The following is a 16,035-nucleotide window of genomic DNA, read 5'->3' as shown; positions in this document are numbered from 1 at the left end:
ATTCTTTCTTGTCAGGAGGAAGGCACAGGAAGAATGGAATGGATAAATAAGGAATACGAACCAAGATGGAAGAACTAAATGAAAAGTAGCAGTATAGCAGATCTGCCTGTGCCGCAAGTTGTCCATCTGCCACTCCTTTTGAAGTCTTTATACAAAGTGACTAAAGTCTGATATACACTCTGTGATTTTGGGCTGTCCCCTGTGAGAAATGAGAAAATGTTAGAAAATCTATAGCTGTGGCAAAATAATAGTCCTATATCGACACAGTGAGAGAGGTTTAAATGTGTTGTCTTATTCCCTGTCTCTATAGTAACGTGAACATTTTTCTGATTTTTCCTCCTTTTTTAAAAATAATTTTGCTCATACAACCTTCATTCTCCAAAATACCTCTGTTGACTTAATAAGACAAAAATTACACTCAGACAAACCATGTTTCTGTTGGTTGTGGATAAAACTGAATGTAGCAGACAGTAGGTGCTTTTCCATTGACTCTCAAATTGTGCAAATATAACTTGCGCATAAAAATTTGCCTAATGAAAAAACAATTTCACCAAAATGAAAGTTTTGCACTGACAAGAGATGGTTTTTTTTTTGGATATATCATGTAAAACTGCAATGGAAAGACCTTTTTCTGCAACTACAGTCACTTGAATAACGTTACAACAAGTGAAAAAGAAGAGTTTTAAAGGAAACATGGCACAGTATGTGTGGACACACCAGGAGACCAAATCATTTTTTAATTTAGTATGGGATAGAGGGGTAATATATGATAATAAGGACTATATCTGTGAATCAACATGATATTTATGTTCGTCGACATGTTTATGGAATGACATCTCGTGTCACTTTGCAATAATAAATAAACAAATCATAGCATTTGTGATTTAATGGAAAAACCGACGTTACGCACTTCTATTTTGTCAACATTTAGTAAGTATCGGTAAAGTTTTGCACAGATGTCTAATGGAAAAGCCACCGCAGAGACTTTCATCTGTCATGAAGAGCAACAACAAGCTCAGTTATAAACTTAAGTTACTTTCAGTGTTGGTTCAGGTTGTTGAAGTGTTTTCTTTACATGATGTGGATTTGTCCATAACACTAGTGTCTACAGTCTACAAAAGGTCAAGGTCAAGATTTCTTTATTCACTGGATATTGATATCACAGAAGACATGTGGAGGGAAATTTGGAATGTGGCCAAAAAAATTACTATCTGCAATCCAGTGGCGGCTGCTCGTCTTTCAGACAGGGGAAGCTCATTGTTGGCTTACATAAAAAAAAAAAAAAAAAAAAAAAAAGAATTAAGAAAATGCTCAGTGACCTTATCGTACCAAGTAGGCGTCTTTTCCAGGGACTGGACCAGTGTCCTCTCAATGTCCAGCAGAGCTAGGCTGCTTAGATTGCCTTGGCCCATTGTGTTGCAGGTGTAGGACTTCAGCCTTTTTAAACTACAGATGCTCCTTTCACTCCGACCTAGCCGACAGTATGATTGATTTAACTATCTACAAAACGATATTAAACTCGAACAAGAAATGATTAAATTATGGAACTGAAACAAGAAAACACTGAAATTATGTTAAATTGAAACAAGGAAGTACAATGAGTGGGTTTTATTTACAGTGCAAGAAATGAACGAGTAATTCCGTAGTGGTTTCTCTCTTGATTTCACAGCAGAATGTGTGACGGTATTAAACTGAACTGTGTCAGTGAAGGAGGAGATCTGAAAGTAGCTGTCAATCAAACGGGATTCAGCCTTTCGACCGATCCTCCAATCAGCACGTGGGATTCTGGCGTCCAGCCCGGCCGAGCTCCGCCCACAGCTCCATTCACCCCCAGACCAGAGACGCCCGGCGTCTGGGGGCTGGACAACATCGTGGCATTTATCCAATTACCGTCCAGTTTTGATGCAATGAAAAAAACTGTTCCACTCAGTCCCATTGAAGTTCATAGGCGCCCGCAGTCTACGGACAAATGCACTGAGCACAGATTGAAAGAGAAAACAGCGCAACGGGAATGGATGAGAAGTGAACAACATCGCGTCCGTTGGTTTGTGATAAAGCTGATTCTGAACGAACTCGTCTTTGAGATGAACATGTTCTAACGCATTTGTAGTCAATAAAATGTCAACACAACCGAACATATTTAACCATTTAATTTTCGTAATTTTAGGGGAAGCCGGGCTTCCCTTACAGTCTATGAGAAATCGCCACTGCTGCAATTGTTCTTGGGCTTTACAACTTAAACTGCTACATAGAGCCCACCTGGTGCCAAACCGTATATGTAAATTTAAACCGGGCTTGTCTCCACAGTGTTTCAAATGTAGAATATATGAAGGCAGCCTCACTCATTGTCTCTGGTCATGTCCCAACATTCAGGGATACTGGGAGTCTGTCCTACTTGAAATTAGAAAAATTCTCAAAACCCACATTGATTTTGACCCTCTATCTCTTCTCCTTGGCTTTCCAAAGAGGTGTATCAGTAACAAACATAATAGGAAACTATATAATATTTTAACATTTTGTGTCCGAAAGAATATACTAGTACACTGGACTTCTGATAACCCCCCTTCTATTTCTGGATGGAGGAAGCTGATACTGGAGCACATTCCGCTTGACTTTTTGACATGCCTGACACACTCTAGGATTGACATATTCAGTCACATTTGGAAACCCTTCCTGGACTATACTGAGGGAAATGTGTCCTCAATTCTGTCTCGAGCTTTCATCTGCTCTTGAATGAATTTTTTGTTGTATTGTATAGATATGAATGTGATGAGTATCTGTCTCCATGCTGACTGTGAACCTCTGTTTCAGTTTTGACTGTGGTGCTCAGCTGTTTTGTTTGTTTTGTGTTGTTTTGAAAAATGAAAATTGAATACATATATTCCTTAAAAAAAAAAAAAAAAAGGATTTCTTTATTCACACCCTTGGGTAAATTTGTTTGCAGAAGAGTATACAGCAGCCCAATAATAATAAAACCAAGACAAAGTTCACTCACATGTTAACTCACAAAAACAGTTAGGCACAAAACACATAACATTTAACATGACTGTGTTAAGTTATTTGATGATGGGAATGGGGGTGGGATTAAATACGTTTTTCTTCTTCCCACTCCTTTTCGAGTGTAAATGAATGATTTTGGAATTTTGAACTTGCATGTATTCTGTAAATGCTCAAAATAAACAAAAAAAAATGAATAGCCCACTAGTCTTCAAAAACAAGTGCTACTAGCAGTGAGACTCTGTAGAAATAAACTAGTTAAAGGTGAAAGAGGTATCCATGCTGACCTTGATCTACTGCAGGTCATACACTGATTTACACACTTGGATTTGATGTTTCAGATGCAGGTTCATTACACAAAGCAATAACAGACATGAGGGAAAAAGGGTGTGATGTCATTGTTTCCCAATCTGTCCATTTTCTCTGTTCATTTACTGTAGATACACACAAAACAGGGTATTTAAAAACTTCCCTTTGGACAACATTTGTAATAATCTCTTGTCTGGTAATGTAAAATGCTGTTTCCATGGAGACGAAAGGCTAAAATGCAGACAAAAATACCCATTTTGCCAAATATCTGCATCAGTGTGGATAGGGCATCAGTCTTGAACACAGGCCAAAACTGCAGGATGATCATTTCGTAATGTGACGGCACTCATTTACAACAACCAATAGGAAGTCACCATGAAATGACGCACTGAAAAATGCAACACATCTTTTTTTTTACGCGTTTATAACTATTGACCTCAAGCTTTCTTTGTAAAATTGTCATTTAAAGTTGCCTCAAGACCAGGTCCACAGTCTCCTCCTTTCCATTCACTGTCCATAAATACAACTATTGAGGCAGTGCAACAATAGTTCACAATGAAGCTGCAGCAGAAAACCACATGCACCAAAGCATCCTCCTTGTACCTTTATGTGTGTGAGAACTTGAGATTCAATAGCGTATTCTGCATTTGTGTTGTACCCAAGTTGTCGGTACATACCTGAGTCTGAGCCTTTAAAGGAGATACAACCAGAGGTGTAGAGAATTTTCTGATCTAAAATTAAAGTTTAACCCATAAAGACCCAAACATCCACCACCAACGCAAACCATCTACTGATATAAAATATACAATAACTTCTGAACCACTAAACCCATGGATGTGTTGAAATAACTGTTGTAAAATACAGTTTTTCATCTTTTCATGGTCCTCAGATATGATCCATTTGGATGTTCAGAGGCTCTGTAGTGAACGTGGAAACACTATTATCTTCTACAACATTGATTCACCAGTAAAACCCATGGAATTGGATCAATGACAGTGGATGGAAACATTTGGATTAGGTTCAGTTATGATACATATGAGTGAAAAAGTCTGTTTTTCTTGAGGTTTCTCTGTTTCTGATATAATAACCCTCAACTTTAATCTGAGTTTTTATGAATACCTACACGATCAGTAAAAGTAATATAGGAAAATATCTAATTTACACTGAAAAAACACAAAATATAGAGCATAATATTACAATAAATGGTAAATCACTTAAGAAAAGTTAAATAAAGAAGAAATTTCATTTGGGAACTGCCATAAAAGTAGAACTTGGTCTTTATGGTGTGAGACGTATATTACGTTAAATGGAAGTTGAATGTGTGTCTTTAAATCTTGCTCTAAAATGTCAGATGACCATCATACATCATGAACCAAAATGGAAAAGAAGAAATGAAATAGTATAAGTTGCCAGCCTATGCTGTTATATTCTGATTTATACTTTGTATCTGTATTTTGTAGTTTTATTTTGTGTGTGCTGAACTTGGAGAAAAGGTCAGATTCTACATAAAAGTGTCTGTTTTGCAGATCTGGTAATAGTAGTTAGGGCAAGTTGAGTTAATCTAGGTTATGAACTTTAAAGGGACTCTGTGGTCAAGAAATGCTAGCCTAATTGCGCAAGAACATACTTACTGAAACTCTTTGTGGTTAAACTATGCAGTGTAAGCTGAATTTTTGGAGGAAATGTCAAACCAAGGTTTGATTGACAGGTGTCCAGGGCACTTGTTAAACTCAGGTGACCTTTCAAATATAGTTTTTCCTGGAATTAACCTACGTGGAGTGATTTGACGTATGTCGGTGATGTGCTTGTCTGCAACAATTGTTTTAACTGTTTAACTGTTTTAACTGTTTTAACTAATTGTTTTAAACATTGTGAGTGTGGAATAAATGTAACCAAATATGGGAATATCGATGGGAAGTCTTCTAAGAGTCACTAAAGACTATAAAATGTATCAGAGAAGCTTCTTATGTTACACAAATAGTGTGTTTGATGCTAGACTAATTGATAACTGACTTCTTTCTTTTTTGTAACTTTTTCTGTTTTTGCCTGAAGCAATAAATCAAGCTTTGTTTGAACTTTTTAAAACCTCAACCCTTCTTTTTGGTGGATTCTTCATTTCTCCTGGTTTGGTCCTTCCATCCGTAACATAACTGGTGAGTTAATAATTTGGGGCAGTCCGGATTTTGAGCCGGACTCCATTTTATGGAGTAGTCGAGTAAGGTGGAGAAACACCGACCCATGTATTTTGCAAGAACACGCAGTTTAAGTCAGGGCAAAGTGAAAACAGTTTCTCGGTGTATAAATTATAAAGATTTTCTGACGCAGTAATCCATTAACCAAAATTAATTGTGTTTTTTGTGATTTACTGTTACTGCGGTGTTCAAGAATGAGTTAAAAATACTCAAAAGAGCATAACTGCACAAAAAAATGTTTGTCACTACAGTTAGCCTGATTATAATTTATTATATCCACATTATATTCAAAACACTGCAATGTACAGGTTTTTTCCTATTTCTTGTAAATGAACTTCCATTTTTTCATATGTTTTCTATTGTAGTGCTCACAGAGCTTTACATTGTGTCCCATTCACTCATTTACCCTTACACTGGGCAGAGTGGCCTTTCTGTGATAAGATCTTGCCTGTTGGTTTCCTCTGAGTCCTCTAGTTCCCAGTAAAAAACAGTGCAGGTTAATTCCCTCTGACCACAGGGCTGATAAAGATCTGGAGTTGGTCTCTGAGTGCCTTCTATGGCATCTCAATGCTCCTAATGTGCTAAGAGACTGAATTTCCCAACGGCAATAATAAAGTTAGTTAACCTTAACCTGTAACTTTTAACATTCACTGCCAGACACTTTCCAGTTTGTGGATAAGCTGCTCTATCCCCTGAGCCACAGCCACCCCTCAGATATGTCAGTGTTTTGCCAAATTGACAATGTTTTGGGGTAATTTACCGTTCAGTAACATCACACTGATTAGTTTTCTATTGTAAATTTATATAGCAGACCTATATTAAACTAAGATCATTATGAGGAAAGTGTAGAAGTCCACGGCGGTGGCATTACAGCTGTTGGTGCCATCATTTCATTTATCTTTAACAATACATAACTAAGTGTTTTTACATAATGTAATGTAAGATTTAACCCTTTCATGCATGTATTATGAGAACCTTAATCAAGATTTTTTTCCTGAGTGTTTTTATTCCTCTTTCGGCATGAAAAAAACAATGTGATTATTATTATGTTTTTTATGAACCTATTTTTCATGGAGTTTCAAAAATGTCCACTCAGCTGAACACCATGCGTTTAATTTTTGAAGCTCAGAAACATTTACTGACATACTGTGTGAAAACTGAAATAACATTTTTACCCTCCTGAGACCCAGCAATGGATTTTTGTCCTCTGTAGGAGACAAAAGTTCGACAGTTTTACTAGCTGTCCGTTGCAAAGAACATTCCATTAAAAAATAAATAAATACATAAAAATAATTTAAAAAAAAATTAATCTAAAAAAAATGTATCTGACAAAAAAAAACAAAAAAACTGTTGCATTATGCGGTTTCCAATCAAGACAATTATTTAAAGGAAAAAAACTAAAATTTTCATTTTCCTTGGTCTCAGGAGGTTAATGCTGCTAATCTGATGTTTTCTCACATTTGAACATACTATAATACTAGTTATTACTCACTCACATAATATGAAAAAATAAAATAAAATAAAAACTTTTTTGTTTAAAAAAAAACTAAAAAAAAAATTCTGTTAATTACAGTCTAATAAGAATTAGTAATTGATTTAGATAAAAGAACAGGAAAGTTACAGGAATGTCAGTGTATGGGATGATGCATAAGCGTTCACTGTGTTGGCTGATATGGAACTAAAACAACAAAAGCCATGAACATACAAGAGAAAATCTATAAAATAACTGTCCACTGTAGTGACCACTATGCATAAAAGGGTTAAACCCAATGTGACTTTTAAAATGCAGTACTAAAATATATAACCTAAAATAGCCTGCTGTCCAAACCTGGCTAACCAAAGGGTCCAATTCAGCCTATGGGATGAATTCATGAAGTGCAAAAATTACACTGAAGATATTAATAATCAAAGGTGTCAAACTCATTTCAGTTCAGCAACCACATACAGACCAAATGGATCTCACATGGGTCAGACCAGTAAAATACTGGTAATAACATAAATAATGAGAACTCCATGTTTTTTCCTCTTTATTTTAGTGTAAAAAAGTAAAATTACATGAAAATGTTTAAATTTAATTTATATTATAACAAATATGAACTTGGAAAGTCTTAAGAGATGTATACTTTTAATAATATTCTGCCTGTTACTAAGTGTCTTGTCCCTTTGTACATCTACTGCAATCTGTATGTTGTAATGCACATGTGTAAATAATAAAGTGAGGCATAATATTGTTAAAATTACACTTATTTTCTTAAGACATTTCAGGTTGTTGATGGTTGTTCAAGATATTCACATTTTTTAAAAGGATAGTTTGTTGATGTAAACATTTTCATAATGTAATTGTACTTTTTTTCCACTCTAAAGCACAGGTGTCAAACATGTGGGCTGGGGTCCAAATCCGGCCCGCCAAAGGTTCCATTCCGGCCCGCAGGATGAAAGTGCAAAAATGAACCTGAACAGTCCAGGTTGTCCAAATCCTTTTGGTTCAGGTTCCACATACAGACCAACATGATCTACAGTCAAAATAACAACACAATAACCCATAAATAATGACAGAAACAAATTTTCTTCGTGAAAAATTATGTGGGAAAAAATTTAAGTGAAAAAATTAACATTACACTGAAAATATTTACATTTACAAAACTATTCTTTCACAATAAAACGTAAATGAAAACATAAATAAAAGCAAAAATGAACAACCCGAAATGTGCAATTTGAACAATATTCTGCCTGTTACTAAATGTTTTGTGCATTTATGGATCCACTATGATCCGTAGTTCTGTTAATAATAAGAGATGGAATATTGTAGAAATTGTTCAAATTTTAGTTCCAAACTCCAAAATTTTAACAATATTCTGCCTGTTACTAAATGCTTATGTAACATTGTGTGTAATGTACATGTATAAATAATAAGTCGAGGCATATTATTGTTAAAATTGCACTGATTTTTCAAATGAAATTTCAGTATTTTCAGGTTATTCACATCTTTTTTGTAAAATGTAAATATTTTCATAATTTAATTGGGGCTTTTTGTACTAAAACACAAAGAAAAACTTGGATTTGTCATTTATTTACTGGTCTGGCCCACTTGAGATCTAATTGGGCTAAATATGGCCCCTGAACCAAAATGAGTTTGACACCCCTGCTCTAAAACATAGTAAAACATTTGGACTTGTCTTCATTTTAACTTATTATTTTATTGTTTCCTGCCCACTTGAGATCTTACTGGGTTGCATGTGGCCCCTGAACTAAAATGATCAAAACTATCAGAATACGATCAGCAGATTAAAGAATGACTGAAAACCTCTGATGATGCCAGACTTACTGTTTTGGTGTGAATTACTGGCTCAAAATATAGAGGAGCACTTAGAGGACAGACCTAGAGTGAGTGTCAGCGGAGGAGAAGGATTAAAAAAGGAAAGAAGTGAAGGAATAGCAGCCGGAAGAGGGTTTGAGGAGGGTCTCTCCTTCATGGAGTGTGAAAAGGTCAATTAGACAGTTTACAGGACGCCGTCATACAGAATTACACACCACACTCACACAATCTCCAACACACACCGACACATGAATACAGGTTTGAATTTCATTATCAGGTTGCCAACTTGCCAATCACTTAGTATGGATAAGATTGTATCATGGCTCACCCAGGGAATAGGCCTGGAATCACAGCATATATGTATGTTCCTGGTGTGCCCTTGTTATTATGAAGGTGCAATGTTAAAAAAAAAAAAAAGCCATTATAAAGCAGTGATGGCTAAGCTTTCTCAGTCCTGGGCACATCATGGTGAGGTGCAGTTTAAAGGTTTTATTGGAGGCAGATAAAGGACTCTTCTGATATTGCTCAAACCAGTAAACCAGGGGTGTCAAACATGCGGCCCGGGAGCCAAAACTGGCCCGCCAAAGGTTCCAGTCTGGCCCGTGGGATAAATTTGCAAAAATTACACTTCAGATATTAACAATCAAGGATGTCGAACTCGTTTTAGTTCAGGTTCCACATACAGGACAATGTGATCTCAAGTAAATTAATAGCATAATAACCTATAAATAATGACTCCAAATTTTCTTAGTTTATTGTGAAAAACACAATACTACATTACACCTATAAATAACAACTCCATATTGTTCTCTTTATTTTAGTGTAAAAACACATTAAATTATTAAAATATTAACATTTACAAACTATCCTTTAACAATAAAATCTGAAAAACCTGAAATTTTGTAAGTACAATTTTAACATTATACTTCCTGTTATTAAATATTTCGTGCCTTTGTAGATCCAATCCATAATATGCATGTATAAATGGTAAGTTGAGGTGTAATATTGTTAAAATTGCACTTATTTTTCTCAATAAATCTCAGTTTTTTCAGGTTATTCACATCATTTTTGTTTGGATAGTTTGTAAATGTGCATATTTTCATAATTTAATTTTGATTGCACTAAAACAAAGAGAAAAGTTTGGAGTCGTCATTATTTACAAGTTATTATGCTACTGTTTTACTGGTCCAGCCCACTGGAGATCAACTTGGGCTTAATGTAGCCCCTGAACTAAAATTAGTTTGACACCCCTGCAGTAAACTATCACTGCTAGTGTCCACTTGTGTGCTGGAGAACAACTAATAGTATATAATTTCATGATGAAACAATAGCAAATACAAGGTAAAAAAAAAAAGGAACTTCTTGTTGTGAATAGGGTATAAGAGCCTCGATACATGGGGGGGGGGGGGGTATTCGTCCATTTCTGTTAAAAGTAGGGCTGCACGATTAATCAATTTTAAATCAAAATCGGATTATTTAATCAGGATGATCTTTAAAAAAGGTAATCGTCAAATCGAATTTCATCTCTCTCATGTCTCCGGGCTGTGTGCCTCCAGGCCACCGTAGGCTCCTCCTCCTAACTGTGAGAGCGGTCTCCTCAGTCTTTGGTCTCCACACACCTGTACAAAAATGCCGTTTGCTAAGGAGAGTGAGAAGTTTGTGGCTAAAAATAGCAAGAGCAAGTCGGCTGTGTAGAATTGGTACAGCTTCAAAGTTTCCGATGGAGACCAAACCATTCCTCGCTGCAAACTCAGCCTGAAGGTGGTATCAGTCAAAGGCAGCAGCACGACCAACTTATTTCAGCACCTCAAACTCCATCACACAGCAGAGTAGGACCAGTGCATTGCACTGCAGGTTGCACATGAAAATAACATCAATCAATCAATCTTTATTTGTATAGCATCGAATCATGACAAAAGTTATCTCATGACACTTTACATCTACAGCTAGTCGAAACCAGACTCTCAAGCCAATTTACAGAACCAACAGAGTCCTCCAGGTACAAACACTTGACATGCTGCCTAAACCAGCCCGAATCGAAATCAAAAATCAAGTTTTTACAGGAAAAAAATCAGGATTTTAATTTTAGCCAAAATTGCGCAGCCCTAGATGTAAGATATACATTTGTGGCACAATCAGGACATCAATGTTGGACAAAGTCACAATTTTGACAACTTTTCATCACAAAGTCTTCAGATGGTCACCAAGATTGAAATCATTCAAGATAATTCTATAACAGGAGTTTATTACAGGCACTATGAGTAGTATTTCTGCTTTCGAATATTCAGAAATGGCCTAAAATTATTATTACAGTGTTTAGAATGAAGAGTTCTGACCGTATGATGGGAATGTAAGTGTACTGTATTGTACAGACCAATGGATGACTGTGGATATATCTGACCACTGGAGGGAGTAGTGAGTCAATCTACCGACCTCTCACGGTGATGAAAATTAATTCCAAGGCTGAGTTGAAGATGACAGCTGTTAAGAAACAGCTGTCAGAGTCAAAGACAGTTTGTTTTCATCACTGGACACATCTCTAAAGTAAAAAGAATGAACTTTGTTGCTGAAATTGCAAATTTCTTTGGCATAGTGCACGGAGTATTTGTACGTCTTCTCATGAAATGATTGTGACAATGTGATTTATTCTTGAAAGATAACATGCAACTGTGACTCAGCATGTAATCATTGCACCCGATGTGTATAAATAGGAATAAAAAGAGGAATGTGTCTGAAAAGTTATTCCAAATCTACGTACAACAGTATATGTCCAACCCAGTGAAAGGTGCCAATGTGATGAAATAATCAATATTATTATCAATTAATTTTATGGCTCATTGGTGTAATGATGCAGTTCCACAGTGGTTCACAACCAGTGAAAAACTAAACTGGTTCTTAGAAAGTCCACAAGAAGAACCAACTAAGCACCATCATTAGCACAGAGACCCTGAACTTCAATCCAATCCACTTAATATATATATATATATATATATATATATATATATATATATATATATATATATATATATATATATATCACATTTAAAGAAAAAGAATGTTTCCAAAAACAACAAAACAAATATTCTCTATTTAGCTCCACCAGTCCTCACTAAAATAACAAAAACCAGTAAGACCAAATAAAAGAAAATACACTAAAAACAATAAATAAGTACATAAAGCTAAAACAATGCTACAAATAAAACAATAAAATCAAATAGTCAAAACTAATAAAATAAATATAAGTCATAGAGGACCACACATACTTGCACCAGATTCCTGTTGAAAACCAAGCCTTACAGTTTCAAGGGGGTTCATAATGGCAAATGCTTGGACCATACTGAACAAGTTACCCAGTAGTAGGCTAATTTGAAGATTAATTTATTTGAGACCTTTTCAGTTCAAGTGATGTGAAGCGGCAAAAAACGTGGTGACAATAAAATTAGTGTCAATAAGTAGGTAAAAAAGAGGTCAAGGAAAGTAGATCACAGACGCAGTGCCAAAGTGAGGGGATAAATGGAAGTATGGTGACAGAGGAGGGGAAAGATGAAAGAGAGAAGAGAGGGATGAGAGGCTGAGGACAAGCTCGATGGGTTGTCTCCCGTGGCAACCTTCTGTTGCTGATGGACACACACAGCCATGAATATTCATAGGGGTAAGAGGGAGAGGGGTTCATACCGTATTCATGCCATTTTCAATAAAGCATATTTCAATTAGAGGGCACGGGTTTCATTTTAAATCAATTAATGCAGTTTCAATAATACATATTTGAATTAGAGGAAGGAGAGACAGTAAGACGGATTGAAGCAGATTTTGATAGAATTACTTAAAAAGAAAGAATAGATTCTGCCCATTACGTCGTTGATGGGCTCCAAACATTCCCAGTGTTGTATGGTTCTGTAAAATACTTCTATACATCCAAGCTGAAACGGTGCAGTGTGAATGGTTATCTAATTATCAGAGTGTCTTTGAGTCAGAAAGAGCCAAGCCTGCCTTGGACTGAAGGACACACACCAAAGAATACAGCAAATGTGTGTTGCAGAAATCCCACAAGGTGATTGACGTTTACCTTGTAATAAAGGTTATGTGAATTCCAAAGATAGGCCTGGGCTGACCTTGGCTGATCAGGCTGCAGCACAGCTTCGCTTTTCTTCTAATCTAAGCACTTAGAGCTTTTATTTTTCAGTAGCAACAGCCCAGTAGTAAGGCATTCATAATAAAATGGTCACAATTAAAGGTGCAGTATGTTAGATCTACACATGCTCATGTGTTTATATCAAATATGTGTTGTTCACTGACATCAGGTAAAGGTCCATTTATGGTAACTGTACATACATAACCAGTCTGAATGCAAACGGTGTAAATGCCACAGCCTTTATACGTCCTAATACTAACATGTTGGCCAAGTACCAAGAAGAAGAAAAGAGTTTTTTGAGAAAAAAAGACGAAGAAAGTTAATAATTACAAACATGATGATGACAGAGCACATGTTACTAATATTGATACTAAGTATGGATGGGAATCAAGAACTGGTTCTTTTTGAGAACCGGATCCCAGTAGCTCGATTCTTTGGAATCATTTGCCTGCCTGCTTAACGATTCTGCTTACCGATTCCGCCTTCGTTGAGCATGCACGATGACGTCAGGCGTGTGCTGCGTTGTTTTGGTTAGAACATAGCCGACATGGTGTTGAGGCAGAAATGGTCTGAGAAGATGACACCAGGTCCACTGGAACACTGGCAAAGCTTCCATTTGTTCAAAAGGGTGGAATCCCCCCAATATGCTCAAACATTTGTCCACGCAGCATGTGATTTTTTTACAGGATTGTCACGTATTTGATACGCTACTCAGTGACGCTTGTGAATGTAACGGCAGAGTGAATGCCAGGCCCAGTTCTGGTTCCGGTGTGGGCAACAAACGTCGTGGCCCCTCAAATACAAGTTTCCGAAGGTAGGGGAAAGGAAATGAGGTGCACAACAAGGGGAGACGGGCCGAGTCAAACAGGTTCCACATAGTGGAAATGTGGCAATAGAGGAATTAGTAAAGCGTCTTTAGTTTCACTTTCTTTTTTTAAATTTTCTTTTCTTTTTATGGGCTAAGCTGGCTGACAGGCAGCTGTCTGTATCGATAAGGCAGCAGCTGACACCAACTGTACTCCCAGTCATCACTGCCCACTTTTCTGACACCTTTGCTTCTATAGCCTCTTTTATTTGGACATTTTACTTTAGTTTCACTTTCACTGCATGCCCCCACCCCCCCTCGAACCGGGCCCAGCGTCATCTGTTATTATTATTTGTACATACTGTATATGTTATATTTTCTGTGGAGAGATGGAAATATAAAAGACAGTTAATGCAAACACACCCGTTTCTACTCTTTTATTCCCTCACCCAATGAGAATCGATAAGAGAATCGATGAGGAATCGGATCGATAAGCAAAATCGATAATGGAATCAGAATCCTTAAATTCTTATCGATTCACATCCCTAAAACTGAGAATGCTAGTTGTTGTAAATATGTCAGCAGTTTCTCATTTTCTCTGAGTTTGTGGTATATATCGTCTCTGAGCAAAGTCAGTTCATGTTTCATTTCAGTCTTTGTCATTCTTAAATTCTTGTAGCTCCTCTCTGATGTTTCGGTGGAGGTTTTTTATGTCTCTGCGGATGTTTGCTAGCCCTGCTCGGAGAGCCTCGGTGTGGTCTTGATCACCCTCCGCCACCATGTGGTCTCCAGGTTCAACCTCGCTGCGTTCAGGGATGGTTGACTTTGCAGCCTGTTCTTGTGTTGATTTCTTCATTTTGCAGCTTTTACGTTAATTATTTCCACTCATTACAAAATACAAAACACTTATATATCGATTAATATCAATTAGTTTGAGGCAAGGCAAGGCAAGTTTATTTGTTTAGCACATTTCAGCAACAAGGCAATTCAAGGTGCTTCACACAGGACACTGAAATACGACAGGGAAAAAGAAACACATTTAAAACATTATAAAAGAAACATGTAAAAGGTGATTAAAAACAGAAAGTAAGAAAACAACATATAAAATCCAAAAATATAAAAACACGCACATATTAAAATAAGAGCTTCAGTGCAGCGTTTCAGAGGAGAATATAAAATTTAAAAAGTCAAAAGCCTTTTAGTCAAAGGCAGCAGTGAACAGGTGAGTCTTTAACCTGGACTTAAAAAAACTCAGACTCTCAGCAGACCTGATATTTTCTGGTAGTTTGTTCCAGATATACGGAGCATAGAAAGTGAATGCTGATTCTCCATGTTTAGTTCTGACTTTTGGAACACAGAGCAGACCTGCACCAGATGACCTGAGTGGTCTGGATGGTTCATACTGGACTAGAAGGTCTCTGATGTATTTTGGGCCTAAAGCATTCAGTGCTTTATATGCTAGTAAGAGAATTTTAAAGTCTATTCTCTGAGAGACAGGGAGCCAGTGTGGAGACCTCAGAACTGGACTGATGTGGTCCACTCTCTTGGTCTTAGTGAGGACTCGAGCAGCAGCATTCTGGATCAGCTGCAGTCGTCTGATAGATTTTAGTGGGGTTTTTTTAACCGACTTGCAGGAGCTCTAAACTATACGGCTACTCTCTTTGTCATCTGACCTGAAGTCCTCGTCAGCAGTTTCTCACCAACTCACACAGTCCCTTTTCAAAAAGTTCCACCATTTCTGGAAATTATTCTCTTCAAATTTCAACACTGCAGCCACTTTTACACAGAGATCCTGGAAAAAAGGTGAAATTCTGATTCTACCTTTCTTTCCACCATTGACCAGTTTCCTCAGCCAAGACAAAGGAGAAAACAGAAGTGAGACAGGCTGGACTTTTACACAGTGGACCTGCATTCTAGAATCAAAGGGGCGGTGAGGCAGCGCAGTGTATAGAGTAATATATACCTTGCGTGTCGGAAATACCTGAGCATAGCAGTGTTGCTAACCTCTCCAGAGTTGGCTTGTCTTTCACCGTTCCACAAATGTTAGCATGGATAGAGTCCTCTGCCCAAAGTGACAACAGCTTGCGGATCTCAGTTCGACATCTTTCTGGTCGTGTTGATATGTTTGTTTACTGTACACGGCCTGCGCTCATTTTTAAATCCCCCAAAAGTAACTTTTTCTTCATTTTTCTCAGATTTGATATAATTAACTTTGAATTTACACTGAGTGTTCATGAACATCTACATCAAAGGTGCCAAACTCATTTTCCTCTGGGGGCCACAT

The 16,035-nt window shown here is 36.9% G+C and overlaps 1 long non-coding RNA gene across 1 annotated transcript; it reads right to left on the bottom strand.

Moving 5' to 3' along the window:
• Window positions 1-7,405: 7,405 nt before the first annotated feature.
• LOC115428038 (uncharacterized) lies at window positions 7,406-15,617 on the bottom strand. Its single transcript, XR_003936578.1, has 3 exons — window positions 15,518-15,617; window positions 9,101-9,110; window positions 7,406-7,417 (listed from the first exon to the last, which is right to left on the bottom strand). It is a non-coding gene; the product is annotated as an uncharacterized LOC115428038 (long non-coding RNA).
• Between the last annotated feature and the right edge of the window lie 418 nt (window positions 15,618-16,035).

Source organism: Sphaeramia orbicularis, chromosome 11 (genome assembly GCF_902148855.1).
Source record: "Sphaeramia orbicularis chromosome 11, fSphaOr1.1, whole genome shotgun sequence".
NCBI lineage: Eukaryota > Metazoa > Chordata > Actinopteri > Kurtiformes > Apogonidae > Sphaeramia > Sphaeramia orbicularis.
The sequence above is the reverse complement of the archived record's forward strand: the minus strand, read 5'-3'. Positions and strand labels throughout refer to the sequence as shown.